This window comes from Ambystoma mexicanum, chromosome 13, assembly GCF_040938575.1.
Source record: "Ambystoma mexicanum isolate Mex_15411 chromosome 13, UKY_AmexF1_1, whole genome shotgun sequence".
In the NCBI taxonomy this organism is placed as follows: Eukaryota; Metazoa; Chordata; class Amphibia; order Caudata; family Ambystomatidae; genus Ambystoma; species Ambystoma mexicanum.
In genome coordinates this window covers 69,647,157-69,665,126 of record NC_090938.1, presented here as the reverse complement: position 1 = coordinate 69,665,126, position 17,970 = coordinate 69,647,157, and positions in this window count along the sequence as shown.

Below are 17,970 nucleotides of genomic sequence, written 5' to 3'. Positions count from 1 at the left end.
TGTTAGTGATTTCATCCTATTTAACACAAATATAAACAACTTCCTTTTGAGAAGGATTGCACTGTCCACGAGAGCTTGTAGGATTAGTTTTCTATGGTAGGTTTTAAGGGTTGAGGATGATTTCGGTCCCCTTCTTATTAGATTCTGAAGGACTCTGTGGCGAAACATTTTTGCTAAAATACTTTTTTTACTATGGGTTCTTGTTACTATATCAGGATTAATAGGAGTACTGGTAGCCTATTTCTTTTTAAGAGTTTTGTGTTTCGTGCCATATTGTGATGGAGGAGGTAAAGTTTTGGTAGTTGAAACTTCCTTTGTTTCGCTAAACGACTGTATAAGCTGTTTTGTTCCAACCTTCTCTACAAACTTTGCTACAGATGGATGCTTAGGTTGAACACTTTAATTTTTATTTTCTCTATTTCTGCCTTCCTTTCTATGGACTTGCTTTTTGGTAGGCATTCTTTGGGGTCTGTTGAAAAAAGGAAGGCATGGTTCGGTCTGTTGAACAATGTATGTGTGCTGTGTGCATGGATGGGTGAGTTTGAAGGGGAAGCCCTTGTGGTGGTGTGTGAATGTACATTGGCCTCTTACAATGATTTGGGAAGGTTATTTTTCTGTTTGTATACTACTACAATGTGCTTCAGATGAGAGTATAAAGTGAGCTAGTGGTGAGGAGAAGCATTAATAGTAAACATAATGGTATACAATTGAAACAGCTATTTGTTTTCTAGTACTAACATTCTAAGGCTTCTGTATGTTATTTGAGTTCCAAAAACACAGGGATTTGTGAGCCATTCTGCCTGTTATTCTTTGTTTAATAAATGGGGATTTGTGGGTAGAATGGTTGAGAAATCAATGTTTGTTTTGGTGCGCAAATTAAATAAATAACCCACACAGTCTCTTTGAGGAATAGTTAGAATATAAAGGTAGTACTGTACTTACTTTTTTTGTGGAATGACCAGGTTTCTTCGGATATGTCGTTTGCAATGTAGATGCTGTTGATTTTCAGGAGAGTAGTCTTCACTGCGATTGTTAAAAGAAGAAGTTAGTAACTTTGTGTGTTTAAAGCAGTGATGTTACTGCACACGTTAATTTTGCATCTTTCGTCGGAGTATTCTCCTTTGATATTTCAAAACAGTGTATGTGTGCATTTCACTTCACTATGTGCTGCCTTTGTATGTTATTTGCACTATGTTAGTTGCACGTGATTCAGAAATGAGTAAAATTCTTAGGTTATGAAAATGCCTTGTTTTTTTTAAGCTGTGTTATCCATAGCAGAGAGGTTTGTAAGTGATAGGTCATTATAGTAGATGGGAAACATTTCACTACTTTCATATTATAAGTACAAATCTGAAAAATCGGTAGACCCTCAGAGGGAGATGTCACCACAGCAATCGGCAGCGGTTATTTTTCTCATAAGATCGCATTGGAAGTAGCATTAATGTAGGCGGTACACAGTAAAAAATTGTAACATTTTCTAATAGATAATCGAGTTTCGCGCTAAATAGGGAGGGTTGTAACATATGTATAGGTTATGCGGGAGACAATAAGAAGTAGTGCGGTTTGTCAATAAAAAATCAGACATCTTGCATTAAAGGGGGAGCGTTGGTATGTATTGGCTATGCAGATTTAGTGGCATTAATTTGTTTAAATGAAATCATAAGGGTTGCATATGTTCTCTGATTAAAATATGCATACCTCTACTTTATACTCAAGCATGTGCGCATGCATGGAGCTGTATGTAGAAATCCACAACACTTGCACAGTAGTTTTGAAGTAGGTGCTTTGCAATGATATGCAACTTGTATTCAGAGTGATCAATAGTACATTTAAAGTGCGAAATTTTGATGACGGAGTTAGATGTAGAGATGTTGAATGTGATTGGTGGATGGTTGTGTGACTTCTTAGCTGTGTCCAATGAGGGAATGGATTTGCGAGTGATGTGAAAAGGGTAGGACTGGCTAAGAGTTACGTGCCGCACGTAGACAATGCAACGGGTAGGGCGTGTCACATACAGGGTTCTACAGCAAATCCAGCACGGAAAGGGGACTTTGGGCATCAGCCAAACAGATATTCACATTGCTCTTTTGTGTCGAAAGAAGGTGTGTTTACTGAAGATGGCAGAGGTGGAGAGGGTCAGGGTTTTGGTGCTTGGAGATATTTGTGTCCATGGTTTACAGCACTATGCCGAAAGTAGGCATGTGGCACACAATTTCAATGTGAGAGGAGTTGAGGTGGTGTGGAGCGCTGAGACTGATCGCAATGTGTCATGATGCCTGCCCCCGGAAGACCAGACCAGGCCCAGCAGCCCCGGAAGCAGGCATCATGCCACTTGGAGCATGCCCAAAAGCCCCAGTTAGGGGCTGTTTGGGTACAGTCCTGGCACCTATGGCGCCAGGCTCATAAAGATAAAGTCAGTCCTGGCGCCATGGGCACCAGGTTCATTATTGATAACTCACCTGAAGCAGACCATGCTGCATACTCACCTGAGGCAGACCATGCTGCATGAAGACTCAAGCCAAATGAGGCTTAGGAGGGACTATTTTACTGAAGGGACTATTTTGTTACTTGGGCGGTGCTGTGGAAGAATACTTACCTGGATCTTCTTCCAAGGCTATTTAAACCACGCCCGGACAGCCACACGTGCTTCGCGTTATTCTGCTTGCTGCACCGTAATGCTCACCGTGTTTTCAGCAGCTCCAGTCTTCAGCCACACCCGCTTCAGTCCTGGGACACCTGAAACAAGAAGACAAAAGGATAAAGGTTAGAACAGGAGTTTTAACTTTAATCCTTACCTGAATCCTGATCCATTTCGCCACGGAACTGAAAGACAGAAGTCTTTGAAGCATCGCCTCGCATTCCTACGGCGCCGCGCTGAACTCACCTGCTTGGCAGTACTTCAGCATTCCATCACGCTCTCTCCATCTCGCGGCCGCCCTCTGACACCTAAGGAGACAAAGACATCAAGGTGAGCAAGGGGACTCTCTAAGGCCATACAAGTTACCCCCAAGGACTTACCTGATTTACCACGGGAGGTACTCACCTCGTTTCAGGTCGGCGCAGCCAACTCTGCTTCATCGCCGTACCCCGGCCCCTAAGGGGAGAAAGCAAGGACAATACCAGTTACCCCCACAAAACTTACCTGATTTACCACAGGGGTCTCACCTCATCTCGGGTCGCACAGTCAACTCTGCTTCATTGCCGTACCCCGGCCCCTAAGGGGAAAAACACAATAGACTTACCTGAATCTTACCGGGTGCCATTTGGAAATCCTCGAGTGGATTAATCGGCAACCTGCAAGGAATCGGACAGAGTGAAGAGCAGACATTTGAACTCTTATGAACAATTGGACTTTAGAGTCAATACTGGAACTCACCAATTCCTTTATGCCAGTGAAGTAACTGGTCATCAACGCGCCCCTGCGGTCGACGCAGGATGGAGAGCTCATCCTTCCAAACCATCAGGTGAGACTAAGGAGGGGACATCAAGAGTGATCAGTGGGAAGACAATGGGAGTGGGGAAGGTGGGTTGACACTCAATTGCACGGGTGGTTAATTCCTCTTCTCCTTTGCAGAAGAATATTCTTGCGAGCCAGACAAACTAGGCTGAGCGGGCCAGTCTAGTCAGTCATCTCGGCGTTACACGTCATGCTGGTGGAAATAACAGCGGCCCAGTTCCAGTCGACACCCTCGTGGGAACCAGGTGAGCATAACACAATGTTGTAGCAATTCTTTAAGTTTGCAGAGACATGCGTACAATGACCACTCCTCATGTGGTACTTTTGCACTATGGTGCTTGCCATTTGGGCTACGTGAGTTGATGTACTTTGTTGGAAGATTTGGAACAGTTGGTTCAAGCAGTTATGAACATCTTTCCAACTGCGAAAGTAATTTTTTCTGGGTTACTCCCTAGAGGAAAATGGGACAACAGTTCTGTTTTCTGTCCTGATCAAAGTATTTGGAGGTGTAACATCAATCACGGCATGCGTGCTTTCATGTTACGAGCTGGTATGTTTTTCTGCAGCCACGAGAACATTGTTCCCAATAATGCAGCTTATTTTGAAGCAGATGGTGTTGCGTTATCTTCTTTGGGAAATGCCATGTTCTTTTGGAATTTAAGGCTTGCTTTGGAGAAGGTTCTGGAATGGTTGTAGGAGTAAAGTAAGAAGAAAAAATATTTTAAAAAACAAAATAACAGGTGTCTGTAAGGCATCTGCCCAAAAAAAAAATGGCTCTTTTCAGAGCCCACCTTAAAGGGGAAAAGGGGAATAATATTTAAATGTACAGTCGTCACGCTCTGATCCTCTACCTGTCCGCGGACATGGTGGTAGTTTGCAGGCAACTCGTATTACCAACGGGGATTCTGGGGAGGAAATGCATGCAAATGAGAATGTGCGAAGGTAGGGATTGGTCAGTAAAGTTCAGTTGGTGTGTTCTGAACGGAGAAATTTAGTGAGAAGGTCTTTTCCCTGACAGGAGAGCAGACAGCCATGGCTCTGTGTGCTCGAAAACAGATTATCTGGATTTTGGGAGACTCATGGATACATTGGTTGAAGGAGCATGCAGAAAGTTGTGGTCTATGTGCAGATCTTGGATTTCCTCATGTGGAAGTGCACTGGCATGGTGTGCGTGGAATGAGGTGGCTGGATTTGGTACCTCTCTGTGCTACTTTACAGACGGAGCATCATCCTGACATACTTATCATTTATTGCGGAGGAAACAGTTTAGGCCATGTCTCTGGAATTTCTTTGCAATTTGAAATGAAGGAAGGACTTGCGATGGTCATGGACATGTTTCCAAATTGCCAAATATTTTTTTCCCGTATTGCACAAAGACAAATATGGCTGTGCTCTTCTGCATTTGGTCCACACATGGAGAAAGAGAGGTGCAATCTCAATAAGCCTGTTTGTGCCTTTCTAAGAGATGTTGGCATGTCCTGATTCCACAATGAAAACATTTTGTTTTGCAGCACTTTCATTTTTCGCAGAGATGAAGTCCATCTCACATATGCTGGCAATCAGATTTTTCTTCTCAATGTACAAAATGCATTGCAACCTTATTTGGATTCACAGTCACCTATTTGGCAATCCGTTTTTTCCAATCTACAGTTTTCCAATCTCCAATCTACACAAAACACCACTAAAAGGCTCTTTTCAGAGCCACCACTTACTCCCAGCGGAAAGTCCATTGGTTTTACTTCACTTGCATCCTCCATTTTTGTGCGTCCTATGACTGTTTGTGGAATTTTTGAAAAATGCACGGGGGCCTACAACGGCCACTTGATAGTTCTATTCTTAAACTGAGAAAGGCGGCTCTGAAAAGAGCCTTTTTTGCAATTTTTGTTGTTTTCCAGTTTACTGCTTTTGAGCACACGACACACTAGGAGAGGAGGGCAAAGGAGGGTAAGGAAGGGACACCAACCACGGGGATAAGAAAGGGCAGGTGGAGAGAGAAATATGTAGGGTGGGCTTTACTTAGGTAGGGGGCAGTTCTTCTGGTGCTCCGTGACCATAGCCTCAAAAGCACTTTGAAGACTGTCCCCCTGCAGAGTACTGCAGTACATACACAATATTGTGTAAGGGTAAGGGTCAACAGCATCGCAAATGGCTTGTGAGGCAGCTGGAGGGATGCGCTCCCCCACAGGAGTGTCTCTTGTGGTGAGAGGATCGGACACGGAGGATGCAGTGGAGGAACTCATTCTACTACGTTCTTCACATGGCACCACCTTGCAAATGTCCGCACTCTGGAACAAAGTTAGGTGTTGCTTCATGGTTGTCGTACCGAAGCTGTACTCACCAGGTCTCCTGCGACTCAGCCCCAACTGGCACTGGTTACACCTGACCAGGTTTGCATGTGCTTTTGGTATGTCCCCAAAAACGGAAAACAACCGCCACACCCACGACTCCCGGCGAGTGCTTGAAGTGCGGAGTTCCTCCACCTCATTCTCTTCTTCCTCTTCTTCCTCGATCTCTACATCCTCACCGGTATATCCCTCTGCAGGCCCTTGGGGAGGTGGAGGCGGTGGAGGGTTTGGGGTGGTGCTGAGGCTAATGAAGCAACAGTAGCCATGGATGCCATAAGGATTACTTGGCTAATGGTCGCTACAGCAGTAAAGGCAGCACAACTCAATCTGCTATAGCCAGAAGCACAATGAAGATGAGCTCGGGGGTGTGGCCATTTATAGGGTTGGAGGGGTGCAGCTCATTACCATATTTATCACTCAAAAGCGTTGCAAAAATTCTAAACAATACGCTCAAAGGTAGAGCCATTGTATGGGACATGTGAAATGGTGATTTTATACTGTTAAATAATTTCCCACGTTTGTATAAGTTTGCCTGCAATGTCGCGGAAGCAGACAAACTGTGCATATTAGTCCACATGCTCAGCGTGGATGCGGTCACATGATGATGTCCTGAACACATCCGTGAGGGAGATGGGGGGCCGCTGGACAGCAAATGCAGAGTAACGGACGTACGCATGCGCGCAAGTGTTCTACAGAGAGTGTTCGGGTCCTGAAACTAATTAAAAGTGCGACACAAGTGAGACAGACAGTTAGGGACAGGCGCGATGGTCGCAGTACTTATGGGTGTACTGCGTATGTGCGTACATGATCTGCTGACTGTACGGCCAGGTACAGTGTTCTTAGGACACCTTCATTTTGTTTGACTACGGACATGCCGGCCACCGCGCCTGTTCTACGAACGGCTCCATCTTGGCTGCGAACGGTACGGACAGGTATAGTGTCCTTAGGACACTCCCATTTTGCTCATTTACAGACATCCCATACAACTGGTGTGTTCTAAGAACATGTTTCATCTTTTTGTTTGTGAGCGGTACAGAGAGGTATAATGTCTTTAGGACGCCCCATTCTGTTAATTTACGCACAACTTGAACAGATGGTGCACTCTAAGATCAGTACCAACTTGGTTGCCATTGGTACGGGTAGGTGTATTGCCGTTAGAACATCCATATTCTATTGCTTACGGCTAGCTCGAACAGGCACGCTGCACGCAGACATTTTGACTCTTTTTAAAAAAAACTTCCACTACAACTAATATAAAAAACTTTCAATACACACACACACACACATCAATCAAGAGAAATACAGGGGGAAGCCGATACTGAAACGAATATACGGGAATTAGGGTTTAACACGGGCTGGTTGTGAGGGGATGATTTGTGAGGGGATGAAGGGATGGATGTTTCATCAAAACGTTTATTTTCTTCTTGAAGGGTTGTGGATGGTTCACTAGGAAATTGATAAGGGGGCAAGGTACAGGTGGGACAGTGATAAAGTATTTTTACTCTCACAAATTCCTCCACAAATTGCCTTAAACTGTTAAAATTGTCATTTAGTGTATCCATTTTCACTTCTATCCTTTTCAGCCTGTCTTCCTCTGTGTCGTTTGTTGGCCTTTCTTCTTTTTTTTCCTGGTCTGTTAAAAATAAATATATATATGTTAAATGCCCATAAAATACTGACCATTAATTTGCTTATGCAGAGTAGTTTGTACCATTATTATCGCTATCTTCGGACATTTACCCATGCAGAAGATTCTCCTCCAGCCACTCCAAAGTACTGCTCATTTCTGTGTCAAAACAACAGAAAGAAATTATTTTTTCTGCCCCTCATACAAAAAAAGTACACACACATTTGTGATGTCATATTTGATATCCTGGGTGTTAGTCTTAGCAATGCATATAGGTCGCGCGAGCTATGGTTGCTTAGCTTACCATAATTAGCGAATGGCAAGTGTTTTTCGGTTTTACTGGGAACCATAACTTCCCTTTAACAAAGTTTTTTTTACTGAATGTACATATATATATATGGTAGTGAAAAAAAACAAAGGGGCTACACATGTGAATTCATCAGTGATATCATCAATGACATTTGTGATGCCATCTTTCATGTCCTGGATGTTAGTGTTATCAGTGCACAGTGGTGGGGGCAGGTATGGTTGCTTAGCCTACCATAACTGGAAAATTTCAGGGGGTTTTCGGTTGTACTTTGAACCATAATGGCACATTTGTAACGTTTTTTTAGTGAATTGCACAGGTTTTTAGTAGGGCAATTTAACACCATAACGTCCCCATAGCAAAGATTTTTTTTAATGAATATATATATATAAATATTCAGTAAAAACACTTTGTTAAAGGGACGTTATGGTTAAGTTGCGCTACTAAAAACCTATCAGATGCAGTAAAAAAACTTTGTTAAAGGGAGGTTATGGTTCAAAGTAAAACCGAAAACCCCCTGAAATTCACCAGTTATGGTAAGCTAAGCAACCATAACTCACGCCACCACCGTGCACTGCTAAGACTAACACCCAGGACATCAAAGATGACATCACAAATTTCATTGATGACTTCACTGATGACATCACATGTCTGGCTCCCCCTTTTTTCCTTTACTGACATATCTAGGCCACATGGTTTTCTTCAGTAACAGTCAGGAATTAAAAGTGGAAAAGGTAGTATATTTGTAGACTTATCCTTCAATTCTGTTCTTACACTAATTCCCTTAGGGTGCAGTCATATCATATGAGACATATACATAGGGGAAGACACAAGCATGAAAGACAGCAATCCTTTCTGTGCATTAAAATTATCAGTAGAGTTATCAGCACTTTCTGATAGTTCTGTTGTTTTTTTATTTCTGTACTTTCCCTGTATATGCACCTATTTTTATATCTTGTATTCACACTACTTTCCTTAGGGTCCAGTCACATTATGCGAAATATATACATAGGATAAGTAGCAGCTTTGAAACAGAGCAATCATTTCTCTGCATAAAGGTAATCAGTTGGGTTATGAACACTTTTTGCTACTACTGCTGTTTTTTTTCTTTCTTCAATTTCCTTGTATATACTCATATTTGTATGCGGTGTTGTCTCTGTGTTTTGTCTATAATAATGCAATTATGTAGTCAGTGGGTTTTATTATCTACTTATCACATGTTTCACAGTATGCAAAAGTCTAATAAGAAAACAGTTATCATTTCACTATTCAACATGGCAAGCTTATGAATAATGAACCTCCATCATGTATGCAGCACACAATGCCTATGTTCTACATGAGCACCTTGGTATACTGGATGGACTAATTAGCCCTTGATATTTATTCCAATGATGACACTTTTTTAAATTAACATTACAATAAGAAACCCTTGTACAGACTTTTCATGAAAGGTAAATGCACATGTGATGTCATCAGTGATGTCATCAATTATATTTGTGATGTCATCTTTGATGTCCTGGGCGTTAGTCTTAGCAGTGCACGGTGGTGGCGCAAGTTATGGTTGCTTAGCTTACCATAACAGGCGAATTTCAGGGGGTTTTCGGTTTTACTTGGAACCATAACGTCCCTTTAACAAAGTTTTTTTACTGAATCTGATAGGTTTTTAGTAGCACAACTTAACCATAACATCCCTTTAACAAAGTTTTTTACTGAATTTCGTAGGTTTTTAGTAGCGCAACTTAACCATAACGTCCCTTTAACAAAGTTTTTTTACTGAATTTCATAGGTTTTTCGTAGCGCAACTGAACCATAACGTCCCTTTAACAAAGTTTTTTTTACTGAATTTCATAGTTTTTTAGTAGCACAACTTAACAATAATAACTTTGACTTTATGTACATGTAATATGGAATATACTGAACCCTTTCTTCTGAATTTGACTGTCCGCTGACATGTTCGGACAACAGTACCACCACCTAACAACTCTGTGGGGGTATGTGTAATTGTTATATCATAACAGGAACATTTAACAAATTCACAAAGCAGCACACATACAAAGTATATGTAGTAATACTTAAGAAATGTAACACATATATGTAACACACTAAGCATTCATTTAAATACAATATGTTCTAAAATGGAATATACCAAAAGAAGATAAAGTGGCTTCCAACATAATTACCTCACAGACACTCCACAACTAAGAGCAAGACCAGACGTACAGACTACTCATCACATATCTTACCTGAAATAGTAAGTGCACTTCATTTTACTCATATATTTATAAAGTTTCTGTATTAGATAAAAAAAATATTACTTTTTTGTTTTCTCACAGAAATGTGTAGTACTCTGGAGTGGCTAGAGGAGCATTTCCCACTAGAGGAAATGTCAGAGGATAGTGCACCTAATGGTACACACCTTACTATATAAACCAATTAATAAATATTATTTTGTATACATTTAACATATACATTTTGTTTTGTACAGACCATACAAAAATTGAAACTACTGCAGAAAAAGAAGCAGTGGATAACACTCTGGAACACATAAACGAAAAAATTGACCAACTTATAGCAAATTTTACCAATTTAAAAAACTTTGTGGAAGATCACTTAAAACTAACAACAAGATACCATTGTCCCACCTGTACTTGTCCCCCCTCACCATATCCCACTCATTTAACCCCAAACCCTCTCCATGGACCAAAACGTTTTGATGACATTTCCATCCCTTCTTCACCTGATCCCAATTATGTTGAAATCCCTAATTTTCCTGTTTTTGTTTCCGTTTCTACCCCACCTTCTCACTCATAAATTGTTAATATATGTCAAATAAAGTTACTTTTTTATATTGTGTTGTAATTAGTTTCAGTTCTTTTTGTTAAAACCAATTTAGGTGTCCATGGGCAGTGCGGTTGTTTGGAAATGTTCGTAAATTGATGAAAATGTAAGTGTCCTGAGGACACTATATCTGTCCGTAATGTACTCCTGCAAGTTGAAACTGTTCTAAGAACACTCGTAGTGTCCTGAAATGTTCATAAATAAACGAAAATGGAGGTGTCCTTAAGAACACTGTGCCTGTTCGTAGTGTTCGCTAGCAAGTTGAAACTGTTCTAAGAACACTCGTGGTGTCCTGAATTGTTCGTAAATAAATGAAAATGGAGTTGTGCTAGGGACGCTATGTCTGTCCGTATTGTTCGCAAGTAAGTTAAACTGTGCTAAGAACAAACGGCTGTCTGTAACTGTTCGTTTTACGTGTGACGCACTTTTAATTAGTTCAGGACCCGAACACTGTCTGTAGATCAACAACGCGCATGCGCAAAACAATGTCCGTACATTGATTGTCCTGCGGACAGCCGCTCCCTTAGCGATCATGCTCACGAAGCAATCATGTGACCGCGCCCACGCTGATCGCGTGTTCTGAATGCGGACACTGTTCGTGTCCCCGAACAGTTTAAAAGTACATTTCCAAGTAATCCACAATATTTCTCATTAAAAACTCACCATACCACAAATCCCACATACTAATCCTAAATTTCCACATAGTTTTTGTGACTTTTTCAACCTTTTTTGGTGTTCGATGGCACGCATGTCCGCAAACCGCGTACCAGCACACCTATAAAAGACCACGCCCTAGAGCTCATTCTCATTGTGTTTCTGGCTATTCCACAGAGCACACTGCATTTTGCTGCATACTTTGCAGATTTTGAGATTTCCATCTCCAAGCCGATGACATCCATGGCTCCACTATTGCCACCTGGTGCTACATCTGCCTCAGCACCACCCCCACCCCCTCCACCACCACCATCTCCCCAAGGGCCTGATGAGGGGAACAGGAGTGAGCATACAGAGGAGGAAGAAGAGGATGACGAGAATGAGGTAGAGGAAATCCCTACTATCTGCCCTCGGCGTGATTCTTGGGTGTGGCGGTTGTTTACCGTTCATGGGAATGGTCCTAAGGCTTGTGCGAACCGTGTCACCTGCAATGAGTGCAAAATGGTACTCAGTTGCGGGAGGCATGGTTCATACAGTTTGGGACCACTACCATGAAGCGACACCTCAACTCATTCCACACTGGGGCCATTCACCAGGTTGTACCTTGCGAAGAGCGTAGTAGGTTGATTGCCTCTACTTCATCCTCCGTTTCTGATCCTGTCACCACAAGGAACAACTCTGTGGGACAGAGTCTTCCTCAAGCTGCCTCACAGGCCATACAGAATTCTGATGACCCTTACCTTTCGAGGGTCACAGTTGTATGTATGTACTGTGACACAGTACTCTGCAGGGGGGAACGACTTCGGAGTGCTTTTGAGACTATCGTCTCACAGCACGAGAAGACCTGCTCACTACCCAATTAAAACCCACTCTACATCTTCCTCTCTCAGCTCGCCCTTTCTTATCCCTGTGGTTGGTGTCCCCCCCTTTACCCCTCTTTCCCCTCCTCTCCTAGTGTGTCGTGTGTAAAAAACCCAAAAAAATACAAAATAACAAAAATAAAAAAAAAATAAGGCTCTTTTCAGAGCTGCCTTTCACAGTTTAAAAATAGAAGTGAAGATAAATGAAGCAGGGCCCTTTGTATTTCTTGAAAGTCCGCAGACAGTTCACGAACATAAAAAAAATTGGGGTGCTACCCTATTGTAACCATTGCATTTTTCTCTGGGAGGAAGTGGTGGCTCTGAAAAGAGCCTTTTGGAGGTGTTTGTATGTCCAAAATTATAAATACATAACACCTACTTCAAAATGGACGGTGTCTAAAAAAGGTCGCAATGCATTTTGTACATTTCTCAGAAAAATCTGATTGCCAGCATAAGTAAGATGGACTCCATCTCTGCGAAAAATGTATGTACTACGAAACATAATATTTTCATTGTGAAAAGTGGACATGCCAAAATCTCTTAGGAAGGCACAAACAGCCTATTTACATTACACCTTGCTTTCTCCATTTGTGGACCACATGAGAAAGAACGAGGCCACATTTGTCTCTGCGCAATCCGTGAAAAAATTACATTGGAGTTTGGAAACATGTCCATGATCTTCTGAAGTCCGTCTTTCATTGCAAATTGCAAAGAAATTCCAGACACATGTCCTAAACTGTTCCCTCCACAATGAATTACAATTATGTCTGGATGTTCCTCTTTCTTCAAAGTTGCACAGAGAGGTAGCAGGTCCAACCACTTCATTCCATGCACTCCATGCCAGTGCACTTCCACATGTGCAAATCCAAGATCTATAGATACTCCACAGCTTTCTGCATGCACCTTCAACCAATGTATCCACGAGTCTCCCAAAATCCAAACAATCTGTTTTTGAAACACTCAGTCACAGCTATCTGTTCTTCTCTCATCAAAAATAATCTCTGAGAAAACCTCTGCTAGCACAACACACTCACTAAACCTTACTGACCAATCCCCTGCTACATTCAATCTCATTTGCATGCCTCCCCACCCCAAATTCCCCGGATGTAATATGCAGTGTCCTAGAACTACCGCCATGTCCGCGAACATATCGTAACATGGACAGCCCTTCTGCCATTTCCACTTCACTCTCTGTGCCATTCCCTCATTGGATGTAGCTAAGAAATCACATGACCATCCACCAATCAAATCCAAGACCTCTACATGTAACTACATCATCATTGATCAGCACTGCAAATGTACGGAGAATCTCTCGGAGAACAACTCTCATACCATTGGCAAGCACAATCTACTAGAAATACTATACAAGTCTCCAAGATTTCTACTTGCAGTTTCGTCCATATCCATATGCATGAACACAAACTACAGGTATGCATATTTTCTATAGAGTACATGAACACATTTTCTAACCGACTTTTACCTTGTATAATCTGTAAAATTAATCTACGATCATTTTTTCATTGTCCTAAAATGAACTGTGACTTACAAACCTTTATACCGTTTAATTTCTTCATACACACACACACACACGCAAATAATGTTAAACTAACGTTTTTGAAATAAAATATATAGACTACATATAATCAAACAAAATTACATGCACACTCTATGATCAAATCTCAAACAAAAACAAATTTACAAACACATAATTGGTTTTAATTTTTGTAAGTATATAATTACTTACATTTATATAGGACAAGCAGGCTATGACATTGACTCACTATTATGTCGAAAAGCAGGCTATGACATTGACTCACTATTACGTGGAAAAGCTTAGTTACAGGAATAGTGGTATACAGTGGTACATTATGAATTTCACAAGCCATAGTAAAGATATTTTCTTTCCTACAAACATCTATGTCTAAATTAACAACAGTGCTATATACAAACCAAATTACTAATGTCTGTCTTTTACACTTGCAGTGAAGACCATTCTCCTGAAAAGAAGCAGCCCAATTTGAAGTACAAAGAACAATTAAGACGCAAACTGCTAATTTTAGAAAAAAAGTAAGTAGAATGTTACCATAATATTTCAATTATTACTCAAACACACTGTAAGGTTAATTCATGCTATTTCTGCGCCTTACAATAGAGATTCTGCACCATTCTGACCAAAAATCCCCCCGTCTTAAACAGTGATTTACTGGCAGAATGGCCCACAAATTCCTATTTTTCGACACACAAATTACCCAACTCAGCCACTAGAATTTAGATGTTGTACAACAAACAACTGTTTTAATTGTATAGCTTTAGATATACTATTTATACTTTTCCACACCACTGGCTTACTTTTTTCTGTCATCTGAACCCCTGTTTAGTAACACATTAATTCAAGAATACCCATCCATAGTAGTTGTACTTCCCAATGCACAATCACACACCATTACATACATCTTTATCATCTTACTCAAACACTCATGCACACAATACACATGCATTGCAGAACACCCCAACCCATACCTTCTGTATTGTTTTCAACAGACCCTAAAGAATGCCTACCAAAAAGCAACTCCGTAGAAAGGAACTCAGAAGTTAAGCAAATGAAAAGAAAAGTCTCCAACGTAAACATCCATCTATAGCAGAATTTGTAAAAAAAAAGTTGAAACACAACAGCAAATACAGTCATGTAGTGAAACAGAAGAAGTTTCTAGTACAAAAACTTTGCCTCCTCTATCAAAAAGTAAAACAACCCAAAAAACAATTAACACAAAATCAACTATCACTACAAATAAAACTTCTTCTATAAATCTTGATATAGTACAAAGTAAGCATACCAAGAAAAGTATTTTAGCCAAAATGTTCCGTCACAAAGTCCTTCAAAATCTTATAAAAACAGGAGAGAAACCAGGTTCAACACTTCAAACTTATCGTAGGAAAGTAATCTTAGAAGCGTTGATAGACATTGCAATTCTTCTCAAAAGAAAGTTATTTATTTTAGTGTCAAACAGAATGAAACCACTAACAAAACTAATAACTAAATTACAAAAAAGACTTCTCAATAAACGAAATGTCAACTGAAATAACTTCTTAAATATCTGTGGAGGTGAATGGAGTCACACTACAAGCACAGAACCATACTTTAATGAAGAAGCATACAAACAAAAGCAAACAAATACAATTGCCATACATAGGAGTGGTCGAGGTTATGAAAAAGTTAATAATACCATAATGGAACAAGAAGTACTCCTGAAAATATGCCCTGAAAACGTAGATTTACCCCTCCATTCAACTGAATCAGAACATCTAGTGTACAAATGGCCATGCACGTCAATGTGTAACAGGTGTAACATTCACAAAAACTTTTTCAATTCTTTACGCCAATTCCTCAATCAATATATGAAAATCAAAGACAAAATCAAAATTAAACTACTGCAAAATATGGATGCTTGTCCAGTACGCAGGTACACAGGACTACAAGGACATTCATTGGCCTGCATTACAGGACCTACTTGCAAAACAACCTTCCATGATATCAAAAGGATATCAACACATTATGCAAGTATAAGAAATCTAGTTTATAAACTGTACTATGCTAAAAGTCCTGCTTTAACACTAGCCAATTTAAATAACATTCTTCTGCATGGTACAGCAAAAGACCTACTAGAAGAAATCGACTATATCCAGACAAAATATTTTGGAAGTGAAACCCACTTACAAGATGAATTAGCTGTAAACCAACTTCGTAACAATTCTGCACACGGCAACCTTTCACTACACACATACAAAAAAGAAATACTAACATTTGAAAATACTTCAGCTGAAGTACCAAACCATGTGTGTTTATGTTGCCGCAGAACTTTTTATAAAAGTAACAAAAAAACTGTAGACCTATCATACAAAATAGAAGACGATGAAGATTCTAAATGGTTTGAATTAGCTCTCTATCTTATAGCAGAAAACAAATACGAAATAACTGAACCCCATAATACTTTGCAGTTACTGCACTACAAAACTTGACAACAACCAAACTCCTTCACGTGCTGTCACAAATAACTTGGAATTATATCCACTACCAAAACCCCTTCAACAACTTAATTTATATGAGAGCATCATAAATCAAACAGTGCGCCCATTTCAAGCAATAATACGCCTTCAACCAAAAACTGCAAAATTACCTCCCTTTGAATTAGTGAAAGGTATTCGTGGAAAAGTAGTGTATTTATCATTAGATCCAAAAGAAAATGTGCACACTCTAGGAGTGCAACGTCCAATGCAACAATCTTTAATTATCTTGGTAAATGGAGTACCTACAAAAGACAAAAATATTTGGCAACAACTGGTAGATTTACATAAAGTTAGAGAAGCCCTGCAATATCTTAAAAAGAATAATGAATATTACAAAGAAATTAATATTGAAGAAAACTTGAAAGATACAACCGAAATAATTCAAGAGACACAAGAAGCTGGTCAATTTTGAGCTCCTAGATCCTGCTACAATATCAAACACTTTAGACCATTATACAATTCATCCATTGCACTCTAATGACACCATAGAAGATGCACTGGAAACGTACCAAATGCGTCAAACAAAAGGATCACCAATCAGCATGTGGGAAAAAAGTATAGAAGTATGTGCTTTTCCTCTACTCTTTCCTACTGGCAAAGGAAGAAGATATGATGATAGACCTATTCAAATATCAGCATCAGAATATCGCCCATTACAAATGTAGTCTGAAGATCCCAGATTTCGACAAAATGTGGAATACATATTTCACCTACTCTTTGAAAGTGAACTAGCAACTTTATGTTACGGAGTTGCACACATGTTCAAATCAGGATCACACTTTCAAAATATGACAGCTACACAATTATTACAAAAGTTCAACAAAAAGATGAGGTTTTACAATCAAATCTTACAAATCTATTAGCAAATATGTGTGGTACTAAAGAGTACTGGTTTCGACGTCATGGAGATGTACGTTGTATGATCAGAAACCTTGGCCCACCCACTTGGTTTGTTACATTAAGTTGTGCAGAATATGCATGGGAAGATTTACATGCTTTCCTACGCATATCAAACGAAAACCAAACAAACATATATATACTAACACCTGGAGAACTTTGTTCTCAGGATCCTGTTAATGTTTCAAGATATTTTCACCATCGCTTCATTGCTATGCTACATTTTATTTGTAGTAAAACTGTTCCTCCCCTTGGAGAAGTGCAACACTTATTTTGGAGAAACGAATACCAAGCCAGAGGAGCACCACATGTCCACATGCTTTTATGGATTACAGATGCTCCTAAATTTGGTCAAGACAGTGATGCCACTGTTTTACAGTTTATTGAAAAATATGTCACTTGTGAAAATTCCATCAGAATCCACAAATAGTGATCTTCATGCAAAAATGTTACAATTCCAAAGACACAGATGTGGCAAATACTGTCGTCGCAAATACAAAAACAAAGGGAAATACTACACCAAATGCCGATTTTGTTTCCCTAGACCAGTTACAAATACAGGTCAAGTGAACAACCTCATGTCTTCAGTTAGACATAGTGTTAAAGGTAAGTCACCTAAAAATACATATTGCATAAAAAGAAAAGAAGAAGAAAAATATATCAATGATTACAATACAATCATTGCCCACTTATGGAATGCAAACATAGATGTGCAGTACATTGCAGACAATTCTACTGCAGTTGCACGATATGTCACAGCATACTTAACGAAATCAGAAAAGACAGAGCTCCAAGACTTCTGGAATGACCTGTCATCAAATAAAACAGTGTCTCACAAATTATACAGCTTGGGCATAAAAATGGTGTCCCATAGAGAATGTGGATCCTATGAAGCAGCTGATCGATTAACTGGTACTGCA